The sequence below is a fragment of the Scyliorhinus torazame genome, chromosome 5, assembly GCF_047496885.1.
Source record: "Scyliorhinus torazame isolate Kashiwa2021f chromosome 5, sScyTor2.1, whole genome shotgun sequence".
In the NCBI taxonomy this organism is placed as follows: domain Eukaryota; kingdom Metazoa; phylum Chordata; class Chondrichthyes; order Carcharhiniformes; family Scyliorhinidae; genus Scyliorhinus; species Scyliorhinus torazame.
The window spans coordinates 183691222-183709164 of NC_092711.1; the positions used below are offsets into that span (position 1 = coordinate 183691222).

The window sequence follows — 17943 nt, forward strand, 5'->3', positions numbered from 1 at the left end:
GGCGTATGGAGGCGGCTTCATGCAATGGCACCAGTCCGCGGGCATTGGTAACTGCGCTTCTGCCATTCCCGCCGGCACGGTACTCCACCAGCCCCATGGTGGTGGCGGCCCTGAGAGTCAGGGGCAATGGAGGAGACATGTTGGAGCAGAGGGAGCATTGGTCTGGTCCCCAATCTGTAATAATCACCAATTTTCCCCGGTAAGTATGGATGGGAGGTGCCGGATATGGCGGAGAGCAGAGATTGAGAGGATGGGGAATATGTTTACAGAGGGGAGCTTTCCGAGTATGAGGGCGCTGGAGGAGAGGTTTGGGGTTGCGAGGGGAAACAAATTCAGGTATCTGCAGGTGCAGGACTTCCTACGCAAACAGGTGTCAACCTTCCCGCTCCTACCACCAAGGGGGATTCAGGACAGCGGAGCTTCCAGAAGGTGGGTAGGAGAAGGGAGCGCCTCTGACATTTACAAGGAACTTATGGGGTCAGAGAAGACGCAGACCGAGGAGCTGAAGTGCAAGTGGGAGGAGGAGCTGGGAGGAGAGAGAGAATGGTCAATGGGCGGACGCGTTGAATAGAATCAACGCGTCCGCAACATGTGCCAGGCTCAGCCTGATACAATTCAAGGTCGTTCATCGGGCTCACATGACAGTGGCCCGGATGAGCAGATTCTTTGGGGTGGAAGACAGGTGTGCAAAATGTGCGGGAGGACAGTGAACCATGTCCACATGTTCTGGACATGCCCGAAGCTTAGGGGATTTTGGCAGAAGTTTGCAGATGTCATGTCATGGGGTTTAGATATTTCAGTAAGCTCAGGGAAGGTGGTAAAAGAGGGGGAGGGGTGGTATTGTTAGTCAAGGACAGTATTACGGTGGCAGAAAGGACGTTTGATGAGGACTCGTCTACTGAGGTAGTATGGGCTGAGGTTAGAAACAGGAAAGGAGAGGTCACCCTGTTAGGTGTTTTCTATCGGCCTCCGGAAAGTTCCAGAGATATAGAGGAAAGGATTGCAAAGATGATTCTGGATAGGAGTGAAAGCAACAGGGAGTTGTTATGGGGGACTTTAACTTTCCAAATATTGACTGGAAACGCTATAGTTCGAGTACTTTAGATGGGTCCGTTTTTGTCCAATGTGTGCAGGAGGGTTTCCTGACACAGCATGTAGATAGGCCAACGAGAGGCAAGGACATATTGGATTTGGTACTGGGTAATGAACCAGGACAGGTGTTAGATTTGGAGGTAGGTGAGCACTTTGGTGATAGTGAGCACAATTCGATTACGTTTACTTTAGTGATGGAAATGGATAGGTATATACCGCAAGGCAAGAGTTATATCTGGGGGAAAGGCAATTACGATGCAATGAGGCAAGACTTAGGATGCATCGGATGGAGAGGAAAACTGCAGGGGATGGGCACAATGGAAATGTGGAGCTTGTTCAAGGAACAGCTACTGAGTGTCTTTGATAAGTATGTACCTGTCAGGCAGGGAGGAAGTGGTCGAGCGGGGGATCCTTGGTTTACTAAAGCAGTCGAAACACTTGTCAAGAGGAAGAAGGAGGCTTATGGAAAGATGAGACATGAAGGTTCAGTTAGGGCGCTCGAGAGTTACACGTTAGCTAGGAAGGACTTAAAGAGAGAGCTAAGAAGAGCCAGGAGGGGACATAAGAAGTGTTTGGCAGGTAGGATCAAGGATAACCCTAAAGCTTTCTATAGATATGTCAGGAATAAAAGAATGACTAGGGAGTCAAGGACAGGAGTGGAAGTTGTGCGTGGAGTCCGAGGAGATAGGAGAGGTGCTGAATGAATACTTTTTATCAGTATTCACACAGGAAAAAAGACAATGTTGTCGAGGAGAATACTGAGATTCAGGCTACTAGACTAGAAGGGCTTGAGGTTCATAAGGAGGAGGTGTTAGCAATTCTGGAAAGTGTGAAAATAGATAAGTCCCCTGTGACAGATGGGACTAATCCTAGGATTCTCTGGGGAAGCTAGGGAGGAGATTGCTGAGCCTTTGGCTTTGATCTTTAAGTCATCTTTGTCTACAGGAATAGTGCCAGAAGACTGAAGGATAGCAAATGTTGTCCCCTTGTTCAAGAAGGGGGAATAGAGACAACCCCGGTAACTATCGACCAGTGAGCTTACTTCTGTTGTGGGGCAAAGTCTTGGAAAGGTTTATAAGAGATAGGATGTATAATCATCTGGAAAGAAATAATTTGATTAGAGATAGTCAACACGGTTTTGTGAAAGATAGGTCGTGCCTCAGAACCCTTATTGAGTTCTTTGAGAAGGTAACCAAACAGGTGGATGAGGGTAAAGCAGTTGATGTGGTGTATATGGATTTCAGTAAAGCGCTTGATAAGATTCTCCATGGTAGGCGACTGCAGAAAATACAGAGGCATGGGATTCAGGGTGATTGAGCAGTTTGGGATCAGAAATTGGCTTGCTGGAAGAAGACAAAGGGTGGTGGTTGATGGGACATGTTCAGACTGGAGTCCAGTTACTAGTGGTGTACACAAGGATCTGTTTTGGGGCCACTGCTGTTTGTCATTTTTATAAATGACCTGGAGGAGGACGTAGAAGGATTGGGTGAGTAATATTTGCAGATGATACTAAAGTCGGTGGAGTTGTGGACAGTGCGGAAGGATGTTACAAGTCCCAGAGGGACATAGGTAAGCTGCAAGTGCTGGGCTGAAGAGGTGGCAAATGGAGTTTAATGCAGAAAAATGTGAGGTGATTCATTTTGGAAGGAATAACAGGAAGACAGAGTACTGGGCTAATGGTAAGATTCTTGGCAGTGTGGATGAGCAGAGAGATCTCGGGTGTCCATGTACATAGATCCCTGAAAGTTGCCACCCAGATTGAGAGGGTTGTTAAGAAGGTGTACGGTGTGTTAGCTTTTATTGATAGAGGGATTGAATTTCGGAGCCATGAGGTCATGTTGCAGCTGTACAAAACTCTGGTGCGGCCGCATTTGGAGTATTGCGTGCAATTCCTGGTCGCCGCATTATAGGAAGGATGTGGAAGCGCTGGAAAGGGTGCAGAGGAGATTTACCTGAATGTTGCCTGGTATGGAGGGAAGATCTTAGGAGGAGAGGCTGAGGGACTTGAGGCTGTTTTCGTTAGAGAGAAGAAGGTTAAGAGGTGACTTAATTGAGGCACACAAGATGATCAGAGGATTGGATAGGGTGGACAGTGAGAGCCTTTTTCCTCGGATGGTGATGTCTAGCACGAGGGGACATTGCTTTAAATTGAGGGGAATTAGATATAGGACAGATGTCAGAGGTAGGTTCTTTACTCAGAGAGTAGTAAGGGCGTGGAATGCCCTGCCTGCAACAGTAGTAGACTCGCCAACACCAAGGGCATTCAAATGGTCATTGGATAGACATATGGACGATATGTAAATAGTGTAGATGGGCTTTAGAGTGGTTTCACAGGTCGGCGCAACATCGAGGGCCATAGGGCCTATACTGCGCTGAAATGTTCTATGTTCTATGTCCACGGTGTTAAAAACAAGGGTGGCACTGAGTCCAGATGTGGCGATTTTCAGGGTGTCGGAAGACCCGGGAATCCAGGAGGAGAAAGAGGCAGATGTTCTGGCCTTTGCTTCCCTGGTAGCACGGACTCTGATATTATTAGCTTGGAGAGACTCAAAGCCCCCAAAGTCAGAGACCTGGCTATTGGACATGGCTAGCTTTCTCTGTTTGGAGAAAATCAAGTTTGCCTTGAGAGGGTCGATGTTAGGGTTCGCCCGGAGATGGCAACCGTTCGTCGACTTCTTCGCGGAAAATTAATCGTCAGCAGAGGGTGGGGGGGTTAATTTAGCTTAGAGTAGGGTGGGATCTGTAAGGGAGGGAGACAGGGATATGGTTTTTGCACTATGTTTATAGTTTCATGTACATTGTTTATTTTGTTGTTATACAAAAATACCTCAATAAAATGTTTATTAAAAAAAAAATTAATATGAAAAAGTAAGGTAAACATCGGTCCTTTAGAGGATGAAAAGGGGGATTTAATAATGGGAAATGAGGAAATGGCTGAGCCATTGAACAGGTATTTTATGTCTGTCTTCACAGTGGAAGTCACAAATAACATGTCAAAAACTGTTGGCAAGGAGGGCAGGTGAGGACCTAGAAACGATCATTGTCACTGAGGAAGTAGTATTGGGCACGCTAATGGGGCTAAAGGTAGACAAATCCCCTGGCCCTGACTAAAAGAGCTGACGGGGGATGTAGCAATGCGCTCAATGTGATTTCCCAAAATCCCCAAAATTTGACACAGATGCTACCAGATTATTGAATATTTCCAGAATGTTCTGTTCATATTTCAGAATTTCAGCATCTGCAGTGTTTGCTTTTCTTTAACTGGAGAGCACTGAACATGTGAACCTTATATCAGAAGGATTTGGGATTCTCTAAACTGGAAACTCGTGGGTATAATCCCACCATGAAAAGTTAATTTACCAGCTGAATATGAAAATGGATTCACTTGGTCATCCCATTTACAGTCAACAAAGAACAAAGAAATGTACAGCACAGGAACGGGCCCTTCGGCCCTCCAAGCCCGTGCCGACCATGCTGCCCGACTAAACTACAATCTTCTACACTTCCTGGGTCCACATCCCTCTATTCCCATCCTATTCATGTATTTGTCAAGATGCCCTTAAATGTCACTATCGTCCCTGCTTCCACCACCTCCTCCGGTAGCGAGTTCCAGGCACCCACTACCCTCTGTGTAAAAAACTTGCCTCGTACATCTACTCTAAACCTTGCCCCTCTCACCTTAAACCTATGCCCCCTAGTAATTGACCCCTCTACCCTGGGGAAAAGCCTCTGACTATCCACTCTGTCTATGCCCCTCATAATTTTGTAGACCTCTATCAGGTCGCCCCTCAACATCCTTCGTTCCAGTGAGAACAAACCGAGTTTATTCAACCGCTCCTCATAGCTAATGCCCTCCATACCAGGCAACATTCTGGTAAATCTCTTCTGCACCCTCGCTAAAGCCTCCACATCCTTCTGGTAGTGTGGCGACCAGAATTGAACACGATACTCCTCGTATGGCCTAACTAAGCTTCTATACAGCTGCAACATGACTTGCCAATTCTTATACTCAATGCCCCGGCCAATGAAGGCAAGCATGCCGTATGCCTTCTTGACTACCTTCTCCAACTGTGTTGCCCCTTTCAGTGACCTGTGGACCTGTACTCCTAGATCTCTCTGACTTTCAATACTCTTGAGGGTTCTACCATTCACTGTATATTCCCTATGTGCATTAGACTTTCCAAAACGCATTACCTCACATTTGTCCGGATTAAACTCCATCTGCCAACTCTCCGCCCAAGTCTCCAAACAAACTAAATCCTGCTGTGTCCTCTGACAGTCCTCATTGCTATCCGCAATTCCACCAACCTTTGTGTCATCTGCAAACTTACTAATCAGACCAGTTACATTTTCCTCCAAATCATTTATATCAACTACAAACAGCAAAGGTCCCAGCACTGATCCCTGCAGAACACCACTAGTCACAGCCCTCCAATTAGAAAAGCATCCTTCCATTGCTACTCTCTGCCTTCTATGACCTAGCCAGTTCTGTATCCACCTTGCCAGCTCACCCCTGATCCCGTGTGACTTCACCTTTTGTACTAGTCTACCATGAGGGACCTTGTCAAAGGCCTTACTGAAGTCCATATAGACAACATCCACTGCCCTACCTGCATCAATCATCTTTGTGACCTCCTCGAAAAACTCTAAAAAGTTAGTGAGGCACGACCTCCCCTTCACAAAACCATGCTGTCTCTCACTAATACGTCCATTTGCTTCCAAATGGGAGTTGATCCTGTCTCGAAGAATTCTCTCCAGTGATTTCCCTACCACTGAAGTAAGGCTCACCGGCCTCTAGTTCCCTGGATTATCCTTGCTACCCTTCTTAAACAGAGGAACATCATTGGCTATTCTCCAGTCCTCATGGACATCCCCTGAAGACAGTGAGGATCCAAAGATTTCTGTCAAGGCCTCAGCAATTTCCTCTCCAGCCTCCTTCAGTATTCTGGGGTAGATCCCATCAGGCCCTGGGGACTTATCTACCTTAATATTTTTTAAGACGCCCAACACCTCGTCTTTTTGGATCTCAATGTGACCCAGGCTATCTACACACCCTTCTCCACTCAACATCTACCAATTCCTTCTCTTTGGTGAATACTGATGCAAAGTATTCATTTAGTACCTCGCCCATTTCCTCTGGCTCCACACATAGATTCCCTTGCCTATCCTTCAGTGGGCCAACCCTTTCCCTGGCTACCCTCTTGCTTTTTATGTACGTGTAAAAAGCCTTGGGATTTTCCTTAACCCTATTTGCCAATGACTTTTCGTGACCCCTTCTAGCCCTCCTGACTCCTTGCTTAAGTTCCTTCCTACTTTCATTATATTCCACACAGGCTTCGTCTGTTCCCAGCCTTTTAGCCCTGACAAATGCCTCCTTTTTCCTTTTGACGAGGCCTACAATATCTCTTGTTATCCAAGTTTCCTGAAAATTGCCGTATTTATCCTTCTTCCTCACAGGAACATGCCGGTCCTGAATTCCTTTCAACTGACACTTGAAAGCCTCCCACATGTCAGATGTTGATTTGCCCTCAAACATCCGCCCCCAATCTAGGTTCTTCAGTTCCCGCCTAATATTGTTATAATTAGCCTTCCCCCAATTTAGCACATTGATCATAGAATTTCATAGAATTTTCATAGAATTTACAGTGCAGAAGGAGGCCATTCGGCCCATCGAGTCTGCACCGGCTCTTGGAAAGAGCACCCTACCCAAGGTCAACACCTCCACCATATCCCCATAACCCAGTAACCCCACCCAACACTAAGGGCAATTTTGGAAACTAAGGGCAATTTATCATGGCCAATCCACCTAACCTGCACATCTTTGGCCTGTGGGAGGAAACCGGAGCACCCGGAGGAAACCCACGCACAGACGGGGAGGATGTGCAGACTCTGCACAGACAGTGACCCAAGCCGGAATCGAACCTGGGACCCTGGAGCTGTGAAGCAATTGTGCTATCCACAATGCTACCGTGCTGCCCTAGGACTACGGGAGGACACCTCATTCATCCTAGGACCACTCTTATCCTTGTCCGCCAGCACTTTAAAACTTACTGAATTGTGGTCACTGTTCCCGAAATGCTCCCCTACTGAAACTTCTAACACTTGTCGGGCTCATTCCCCAATACCAGGTCCACTACCGCCCGTTCCCTAGTTGGACTGTCTACATATTGTTTTAAGAAGCCCTCCTGGATGCTCCTTACAAACTCTGCCCCGTCTAAGCCCCTGGCACTAAGTGAGTCCCAGTCAATAATGGGGAAGTTGAAGTCTCCCATCACCAGAACCCTGTTGCTTTTACTCCTTCACAAAATCTGTCTACCTATCTGCTCCTCTATCTCCCACTGGCTGTTGGGAGGCCTGTAGTAAACCCCCAACATTGTGACTGCACCCTTCTTATTCCTGATCTCTACCCATATAGCCTCACTGCCCTCTGAGGTGTCCTCCCGTAGTACAGCTGCGATATCCTCCCTAACCAGTAGCGCAACTCCGCCACCCCTTTTACATCCCCCTCTATCCCACCTGAAATATCTAAATCCTGGAACGTTTAGCTGCCAATCCTGCCCTTCCCTCAACCAGGTCTCTGTAATGGCAACAACATCATAGTTCCAAGTACCAATCCAAGCTCTAAGTTCATCTGTCTTACCCGTAATACTTCTTGCATTAAAACATATGCACTTCAGGCCACCAGACCCGCTGTGTTCAGCAACTTCTCCCTGTCTGCTCTGCCTCAGAGCCACACTCTCACCTTCTGACCTATTGCTCCAGTGCCCACCCCCTGCCATACTAGTTTAAACCCTCCCGTGTGACACTAGCAAACCTCGCGGCCAGGATATTTATGCCTCTCCAGTTTAGATGCAACCCGTCCTTCTTATATAGGTCACACCTGCCCCGGAAGAGCTCCCAGTGGTCCAGATAACGGAAACCCTCCCTCCTACACCAGCTGTTTAACCACGTGTTTAGCTGCTCTATCTTCCGATTTCTAGCCTCACTGGCAGGTGGCACAGGGAGTAATCCCGAGATTACAACCCTAGAGGTCCTGTCTTTTCACTTTCTGCCTAGCTCCCTGAGCACCTGCTGCAGGACCTCATGCCCCTTCCTGCCTATGTCGTTAGTACCAATATGTACAACGACCTCTGCCTGTTTGCCCTCCCCCTTCAGGATGCCCTCTACCCGTTCGGAGACATCCTGGACCCTGGCACCAGGGAGGCAACATACCATCCTGGAGTCTCTTTCACGTCCACAGAAGCGCCTATCTGTGCCCCTGACTATAGAGTCCCCTATTACTATTGCTCTTCTGCGCTTTGACCCTCCCTTCTGAACATCAGAGCCAGCCGTGGTGCCACTGCTCTGGCTGCTGCTGTTTTCTCCTGATAGGCTATCTCCCCCGACAGTATCCAAAGGGGCATACCTGTTCAAGAGGGGACAACCACAGGGGATTCCTGCACTGACTGCCTGCCCTTTATGGTGGTCACCCATTTCTCTGCCTGCACCTTGGGTGTGACCACATTTATATAACCGCTATCTATGACGCTTTCCGCCACCTGCATGCTCCTAAGTGCATCCAATTGCTGCTCCAACCGAACCATGCGGTCTGTGAGGAGCTCCAGTTGGGTGCACTTTCTGCAGATGAAGCCATCCGGGACGCTGGAAGCCTCTTGGACCTGCCACATCTCACAGTCAGAGCACTGCACCCCTCTAACTGACATTGCGTCAATTAATTAGTAAATTAAAATTAAAAGTTAAAACATTTTAAAAAAAAGTTAATGTTAACTATATGTTTCCTAGCACTAGATTTCTACTATAAATGTGAAAGCTAAATATAGTACTCTCCGATCTATGGCTTAGATACCCCTCTAAATTATAATTAAGTAATTGTTTGATTAGTTACCAATGCTTAATTTTTTAAATTTAGTGCAGATTCCCAACCAGCCACTCAGGTCACAGCATTTCTGTGATGTCACTTCAGTCCCCCGTCCCCCACACACACACACAATTTGAAAAGGTAATAAAAGTAAAAATGAGTAAAAAGTACTTACTTACCTTCTTACCTTTTGAGGGTCTCCGATGTTCTCAGGTTCTCTCCCTGACAGAGACTGCTCCTCCTCCTCCGAACGGCTCCCGAAACTAGGCCGCGATTTAAAAAAATCTCTGCTCCGACTCGCAGCTCCCGTGCTTTTTAAATCTCCGCTCCGACTCGCAGCTCCCGCGCTTTTTAAATCTCCGCTCCGACTCGCAGCTCCCGCGCTTTTTAAATCACTGCTCCGACTCGCAGCACCTTTTTAAATCTCCGTCAGAGTAGCACAGCTATTTGTTTTCCCATTGGTTACCAATGCAACTTTCAAAGTTCAAAATATTTGACACATTTTCAAAGAATTGAATCCCTACAATGCAGAAGGAGGCCAGTCGAGTCTGCGTTAACACGCCAAAAGACCCCACCTAGGCCCACTGCCCTGCCCTATTCCTGCAACTCCACCTGACCTGGACATCCCATATCACTTGGGGACAATTCACCTAACCTGCGCATCTTTGGACTTTGGAAGGAAATCATAGTACCAGGAAGAAAGCCATGCAAACATGGGGCGAACATGCAAACTCCACAAAGACAGTCACCCAAGGCCAGAATTGAACCTGTGAGTCAAAAATGCAGCCCCTGTGCCACTAAGCTGCTCGTGGCACATGATTATTGATAAGGGGTGGTTTAATTGTTCGGTCCATGGGAAAGAAAAATCATTGTTTCCAGCATCTGTTGTGACTCCATGCGTTCATATCTATCTATTGGAGTTTCTACTTTTCTTACAATCACCTTGGACAGAACTGACGGGGGGTGGGGGGGGGGGGGTTAGTTACTGTATGATTGATTTAATAATTTTCATATTGTACCTTGCTTAGTCGAGACAATTGTAATTGGATCACCAATCATTAATTTCCATGAAACAAAGATGTGCACGTTAGATGAATTGGTCATTCTAAGTTGTCCCTTGGTGTTCATGTGTTAGGTGGGGCTACAGGGATAGGATGGGGAAGTGGGCCCAGGCAGAGTGGTCTTTCATAAGGTCGGTGTAGACTCGATGGTCCGAATGGCCACCTTCTGCACTGGAGGATCCCATAAAAATGAATTGCAGTGACGGAACGTTTACCCAGCATTCCCCGCAGGTATTCTCAGCACAGGAGTTCGTAGCGCAGGCGCAGTAGGCGGCTGCGAGTGGAGGCTGCGTAATGCAGGCTGTCCTTGGAACTGCGAGGAGCGGATAAGAAGCAATGGAGAAGTGTTGAGCGGTGGAGCCGGTGAGTGGGGGAGGAATAGACCCAGCGGAGCTGCGGAGAAGCTTCATGAACACCCCATGGAGATTTTAAACTCCAAATTTAACAATTACAGGTTCCGCTTTCGCAGCAAACGAAATTCGGAGGAGCTTGTGTGGGGCAGTGAGAAAGAGAGCGCATGTGCGGCAGCCATCTTTATAGAGGCAGTGAGCTCCTGAGCGCATGCGTGGCTGTCATCTTTGCAGAGGCTGCAAACCCAGATTAATAACCCACCGGGGAGACAATTCAAGACAGAGTTTGGTGTGAAACCACTGGGTTGTTGTAAAAATCGGAGGCCAGGGTTACAGTCATAAACCACTATTAACGTCATCAGTCATCCCAGTGAACATTACAGGGAAATTATCAAACAAAGTCTGACATCCAGACACATGAGACATTAGGGCAGGTAATCTTTGGGCAAAGAGTTTTAAGGAGAGTTTGGAAAAGCTGCTCGCTTGTTCCACAGTGGCACAGTGAATGGTGCTATTACCTCACAAGCTAGACAAAGGTCATCTGGGCTCGAAAAGGTAGCACTTTCCCCTCCCAGCAGATGATGTCAGACCTGTTTTGATTTTCCAGCATTTCCTCTCCTTGCTACCTCAACGCCAGGGACCCAGGTTCGATTCTAACTGGAGTTTGCACATTCTCCCCGTGTCTGCATGGATTTAATCTGGGAGCTCCATTTTCCTCCCACAGTCCAAAGATATGCAGATAAGGTAGATTGGCTATGCTAAGTTGCCACTTAGTGTCCAAAAGGTTAGGTGATGTTACGGTGATCGGGTAGGGACTTAGGCCTAGGTAGGGTGCTCTTTTGGAAGGTCGGCGCAGACTCTTTGGGCCGAATGGCCGCCTATACTGTGGGGATTCTATGATTTGATGATTAGCACTGTTACCTCACAGCGCTCGATTCCAACCTTGGGTGACTGTATGGAGTTGGTGCATTCTCCCAATGTCTGTGTGGGCTTCCGGCGGGTGCTGGGGTTTCCTCCCTTGTGCAGGTTAGGTGCATTAGTGATGCTAAATTGAAACTTGGTATCTAAAAAGATTACGTGGGGTTACGGGGATCGGGCCTAGGTACGATCCTCCTTCTGCACTGTCGTGATTCTAACTGAAAAAAGGAAATAGGCTGTCAAAGCTTTTTGTCTCACACTCCGAGAATTACTGCAGTACAGAAGGAGGTCATTCAGCACATTAGAACCATTACAGCGCAGAAGGAGACCATTTGGCCCATCTTGTCTGTGCCAGCCCGAGGACACCCAGGTACCCTTTCTAATCACACCTTCCCGCACCCAGTCCATAGCTCTGTAGCTTACAGCACTTAAGGGGCAGAGCCAAGTAATTTTCAAAAGAGTTTAGTGTCTCTGCCTCTACCACCAATTTGGGCAGCGAATTCTAGACGATATAAAAAAATCTCTTCCTCATGTCCCGTCTACACCTTCTTGAATCTATGTCCCCTAGTTCTAGAATTCTCTACCAAGAGAAACAATTTTATCCTGTTCGCTCTGTCACTTCTCATAATTTTGTACTTCTCAATTAAGTCACATCTCAGCCTTCTTCATTCCAAGGAAAATGACACCAACCTATCCAAACTCCTCGTAGCTACACTTTTCTCGCCCTGGCAACATTCTTGAAAACTTTTGCACTCTCTGCAGAGCAATTACATTCTTCCGGTAATGTGGTGACCAGAACTGCACACAGTACTCCAGTTGTGGCTTCACCAGTGTTTTATACTATTCCAACATTATATCCTTACTTTTATATCTTATATATCTGCCAAGGAAAACATTTCATATGCTTTATTTACAGCCTTGTCTACTTGAACTGTTGCCTTTAAGGACCTGTATCTCCCACTTCATCTATCCCTCTTAGCATAGTGCCATTTATTGTGGTACTCCCCATAAATGCTTGACCTCCCGAAATACACAACCAATCCACCAATGACATTTTGGAGATTATAGCTACCCACTACACAGTCCACCATTTGGCCTATCTTTGTGTCGTTTGCAAATTTCCCAATCGTGCCCCGTCGAAATCCGAAATATATAACAAACAGTAAGGGTCCCAACACTGAGCCCTGTGGAACATCACTTGAAAGAGCTTTCCATTTCCAAGGGCAGCCATCGACTCTTTGTACCCTGTTACTAATATTATGGGCCAGGTTTTAGAGAACCCCAAAGTGTATCATGGAGTTCACCTGACACACAACTTTTTTTTAAACAAACAATTTTGTTGAGGTATTTTTTGGCATTGTAAACTGATACAGATTACAGAAATATGCAAACATCAACTGAAAACCGACACTTCAACCAAACCATAGCGCACATACCCGCTCCTCTCCCATAGACACAACCCGCCTATTTATCCCTCCTACTCTACTCTAATCCCCCCCCCCCCGGCTGACGTTCACTATCCCGCGAAGAAGTCGATGAATGGTTGCCACCTTCGGGCGAACCCCAATACAGATCCCCTCAAGGCGACCTTGATTTTTTCCATACCCAGAAAACTTGACATGTCTGAAAGCCATAGTTCGGTCTTCGGGGGTTTTGAGACCCTCCGTGCCAGCAGTATTCGCCGCCGGGCTATCACCGAAGCAAAGGCCAGAACATCGGCCTCTTTCTCCCCCTGGACTCCCGGGTCTTCCGAAACCCTGAAAATTGCCACCTCAGGACTCGTCACCACCCTTGTTTTCAGCACCCGGGACATGACCCCCGCAAATCCCTCCCAGTACTCCCTAAGCTTAGGGCATGCCCAAAACATGTAAACATGTGAACGTGGTTCGCTGTTCCTCCCGCGTACCTAGCACACTTGTCCTCTACCCCAAAGAATTTGCTCATCCGAGCCACCGTCATGTGGGCCCGGTGAAAGACCTGAAACTGAATCAGGCTGAGCCTGGCACATGTTGCGGTTGAGTTTACCCTACTCAGGGCTTCCGCCCATACCCCGTCCTCCAACTCCCCGCTGACCTCCTCCTCCCATTTGAGTTTCAGTTCCTCTGTCTGGGAGTCTTCCCCCTTCATGAGCACCTTGTAAATATCCGAGACTCTACCCTCTCCTCCTTCTCCTCTAGAGACTATTCTGTCCTGGATCCCTATTGGCGGGAGGCGTGGGAAGGACGGGACCTGTCTGCGTACAAAGTCCCGCACCTGTAAGTACCTAAATTCATTTCCCCTTTCCAGCCCAGCTTTCTCTTCCAACTCCCTCAAACTTGCAAAGTTCCCCTCCAGGAACAGATCGCCCACCCTCCTCACCCCCGCCCGCTGCCATGTTCGAAACCCTCCATCCATGTTCCCGGGGGCGAATCGATGGTTATCACAAATTGGAGCCCAGACCGACGCACACACCTCCCCTGCATACTTTCTCCACTGGCCCCAAATCCGTAGGGCCGCCCCCACTACCGGGCTAGTGGAGTACCTGGCCGACGCAAGCGGCAGGGGAGCCGTGACCTGGGCTGCCAAACTGGTGCCCCTGCATGAAGCCGCCTCCACCCGCTCCCAGATAGACCCCATACCCACCATCCAGTTCCTTATGGCTATGTTAGCCGCCCAGTAGTAGTTGATCAGATTCGGCAATGCCAGTCCCCCCTCGCTGCAGCTCCTTTCAAGCATCGCCTTCCTCACCCGCAGGGATTTTCCCGCCCAGACAAAGGTCATGATGATTTTGCCCGTCCTTTTGAAGAAGGACCGTGGGATAAAGATCGGGAGGCACTGGAAGATGAACAAGAATCGAGGGAGGATTGTCATCCTTACCGTCTGCACCCTCTCCGCAAGTGACAGTGGGAATGCATCCCATCTCCAAAACTCCTTCAATTGTTCCACCACTCTAGTCAAATTTAACTTATGTAACCTGCCCCAGTCTCGTGCCACCTGTATCCCCAAGTACCGGAAACTTTCCCCAACCAGCCTAAATGTGACCCACAACTTTTAATAGATTGTGGTTTGGGGAGCACACGCCCCACTCTACAGGTGTGGTACAGCAGAAATGGAAAAGTATTTTTGAAAGCAAAACAATGTTTATTCTATGAACTCAAGATCACCTTTTTAAAACATACAGTGAACATCTTAGCAACCATTAATTCAAATACAAACCCCAAAGAATACAACATTCAGTAATCCTTTAAGCTTTCTTTTTAACATCCATAAGACTCAAAACACCGTTGACCAGAAGCACATCAGGTTGAAGTCACTACTGTTATTAGTTTTAAATCACCAGGATCGATTTACAGTCTTTAGATTACAGAGAGATTCATGCACCTTCTGGCTGTGACTGCAGCTATCCAGTTCTGAAAACGAAACTAAAACACACCCTGCAGCCTGCTCAAAAACGAAAGTAAAAAGCTGACAGACAGCCCAGCTCCACCCACTCTCTGACATCACTGCAGTGTTAAACACTCATTTCTTAAAGGTACTCTCACTACAGATATTTATATACATACCCATTTATAAACACCCATTTCTTAAAGGTACTCTCACATCACTAAACCAAACTTTTTCTCCAGTTTGCCACATTGCCCTGTATCCCATGGGCTTTTACTTTTTGTTATAAATTTTGAGTACTAAATTATTTTAATTTTTTTCCAATTAAAGGGCAATTTAGAATGGCCAATCCACCTAACCTCCACATCTTTGGATTGTGGGGGTGAAACCCAAGCAGACACGGAGAGAATGTGCAAACTCCACACAGACAGTGACCCAGGGCGGGGATTCAAACCCGGTTCCTCAGCGCCGCTGTCCCAGAGCTTTTACTTTTTTGACCAATCTGCCATGTGGGACCTTATCAAATACCTTGCTAAAATCCATGTGTACAACATCGACTGCATTACCTTCATCAACTCTTGTCAGTTCCTCAAAGAATTCAATCAAATTTGTGAGGCAAGATCTTCCTTTAACAAATCCATGCTGACTATCACTAACTATTCCATGTCTTTCTATGTGACAATTAATCCGATCTCTCATGATTGATTCAACTAATTTGCCCACCACCATATAAGACTACCTAACGTATAATTGTTTGGCATTTCCTTCGATCACTTTTTAAACAATGGAACCACGTTTGCATTTTTCCAGTCCTCTGGCACCTCCCCTGTTCCTGGTGAGGATCATCCTAAAAGCAATTCCTGTCTCCTCCCTAACCACCTTCAGTAGCCTTGGAAACAATTCATCTGGCCCTGGTGACTTGTCAACTTTCAAGGATCCCAACCCTTCCAGTACTTTCCCACTCTTTATGATTACCCCATCCAATATATCACTGTGTTCCTCCTGGACGACTATATCTGAATCATCCATTTCCTTTGTAAACACGGAGATAAAATATTAATTTTAAAACCCTTCTGCATCTACACACAAGTTCCCTTCATTTCTGATAGGTCCCACGTTTTTGTTAACTAATGTTTTACCATTAATATATTGGTATATCTTTGGGTTTTCTTCAACTTTACTAGCTAATCTTTTTTCATGGCCTCTCTTTGATTTCCTTATTTCCTTCCCTGCATTTCCGAGATTCTAGGAATGAAGAGTTTGTCATATGAGGAGCGGTTGAGGACTCTGGCTCTGTACACTTTGGAGTTTAGAAGGATGAGGGGAGATCTTATTGAAATTTACAGGATACTGAGAGGTTTGGATAAAGTGGACGTGAAGAGGATTGTTCCACTTGTAGGAAAAACTAGAACCCGATGGCACGGCCTCAGACTGAAGGGACGATCCTTTAAAACTGCGATGAGGAGGAATTTCTTCAGCCAGAGGGTGGTGAATCTGTGGAACTCTTTTGCCGCAGAAGGCTGTGGAGGCCAAATCACTGAGTGTCTTTAAGACAGAGAGAGATAGGTTCTTGATTCATATGGGGATCAGGGATAATGGGGAGAAGGCAGGAGAATGGAGCTGAAAAACATATCAGCCATGATTGAATGGCGGAGTAGACTCGATGGACCAGGTGGCCTAATTCTGCTCTTATGTTTTATGGTCTTATACTCACCGAGGCTATCTGCAGTGCTTAGTTCTTTGTGCTATCATACGCGTTCTTTTTCTGTTTGATCTTCCCTGTATTCCTCAAGACAAACAGGAGGGTCGAGATTTGGCAGTACCACTCTTATTCTTGGAGGGGACCTGTCTACTTTATACATTTAGGATCTCACTTTTTAGTCCTTTCCACTGGTTTCCAACTGATTCATCCTCGAGCAGTGCTGGGCAGTCCAACTTAGCCAAAATTTACCTCCCCCCCCCCCCCCCCCCCCCGGTTCAAAATTTTTAATCCTGCTTTATCTCTGTCTTTTTCCATAGTAATACTGAATCTAACTGAATTGTGATCACTATCCCCGATATGGTCACCAGCTGTCACTTTACCCACTTGCCGTTTTTTGTTCCCCAAGACTAGGTCTAGAACTGCATCTCCTTTTGTTGCGTTTGCCACTAATTGGTTAAAAAATATTTCATGGACACACTACATGAATCTTTCTCCCTGAGTTCTCCTTATATTGTTTGAATCACAGTTGATTTTGGTACAGTTAAAGTTTCCTACTATCATTGCCCTCTTGTTCTTACAGGCAGAAATTTGGCTTCATATTTGGTCCTCTACCTCCTTTCACTGTAGCATTGGTAGCATTGTGGATAGCACAATTGCTTCACAGCTCCAGGGTCCCAGGTTTGATTCCGGCTTGGGTCACTGTCTGTGCGGAGTCTGCACATCCTCCCCGTGTGTGCGTGGATTTCCTTCGGGTGCTCCGGTTTCCTCCCACTGTCCAAACTGTGCAGGTTAGGTGGATTGGCCATGATAAATTGCCCGTAGTGTCCAAAATTGCCCTTAGTGTTGGGTGGAGTTACTGGGTTATGGGGATAGGGTGTGGAGGTGTTGACCTTGGGTAGGGTGCTCTTTCCAAGAGCCGGTGCAGACTCGATGGGCCGAATGGCCGCCTTCTGCACTGTAAATTCTATGATAATCTATGACTATTTGGGGAGAGTAATATATTCCCAGTAATGCGACTGCACTTTTTTTATTTCTAAGCTCATTTGATGACCCGTATATTATCCCTTCTCAAAACTGGAATTGTTTCTTTCACCATTCGTGCTACCCCCCTCTTTTTTTTAAATCTCCCACTCTATCGTGTGTGAAGACTCTATAATCAGGGATATTGAGCTGCCAATTTTGCCCCTCCTTTAGCTAAGTTTCCATTATAGCAATGACATCCTGCTGCTGTGTTTCTACATGTGCCCATAACTCATCTACCTTGTTTTTAATATTCCTTGCATTGAAATATAAACTGTGTAACCCCACCATTTTTCCTTGTTGGACACTTTTTAAACTTTGCTTCTCCTGTACTTCTACATCTAGCACTGCATCACTGGCTAATGTGATCTGAATTTGACCCATCTGACCCTACTCCTGGGATCCCATCCCCCTGCTACACTAGTTTAAATACTCCCCAACAGAACTAGTGAAAGTCCCCACAAATACATTGGTCCCAGCGTGCCTGGGTGCAACCCTATTGGTTTGTACAGGTCCCAGCTTCCCCAGAAGTGGTAATAATAATAATCTTTATCATTGTCATATGTAGGCTTACATTAA

General features: G+C 46.7%; 1 protein-coding gene across 8 annotated transcripts in view; it reads left to right on the top strand.

The window, feature by feature from the left end:
- Positions 1-17943, top strand: part of LOC140420791 (uncharacterized) — a 154077-nt gene that overhangs the window by 76552 nt on the left and 59582 nt on the right. For 3 of the 8 annotated variants that reach the window (XR_011946564.1, XR_011946565.1, XM_072504810.1), the window contains exon 1: positions 10245-10374. The exons of 1 other annotated variant lie outside the window; for it this stretch is intronic. The gene's annotated coding sequence lies outside the window, so the exon portion shown is untranslated. Of the gene's footprint in view, positions 1-10244; positions 10375-13378; positions 13535-17943 lie in introns of those variants that run through there. 4 more of the 8 variants (XR_011946563.1, XR_011946562.1, XR_011946566.1 and 1 more) reach the window with 3 other exon arrangements.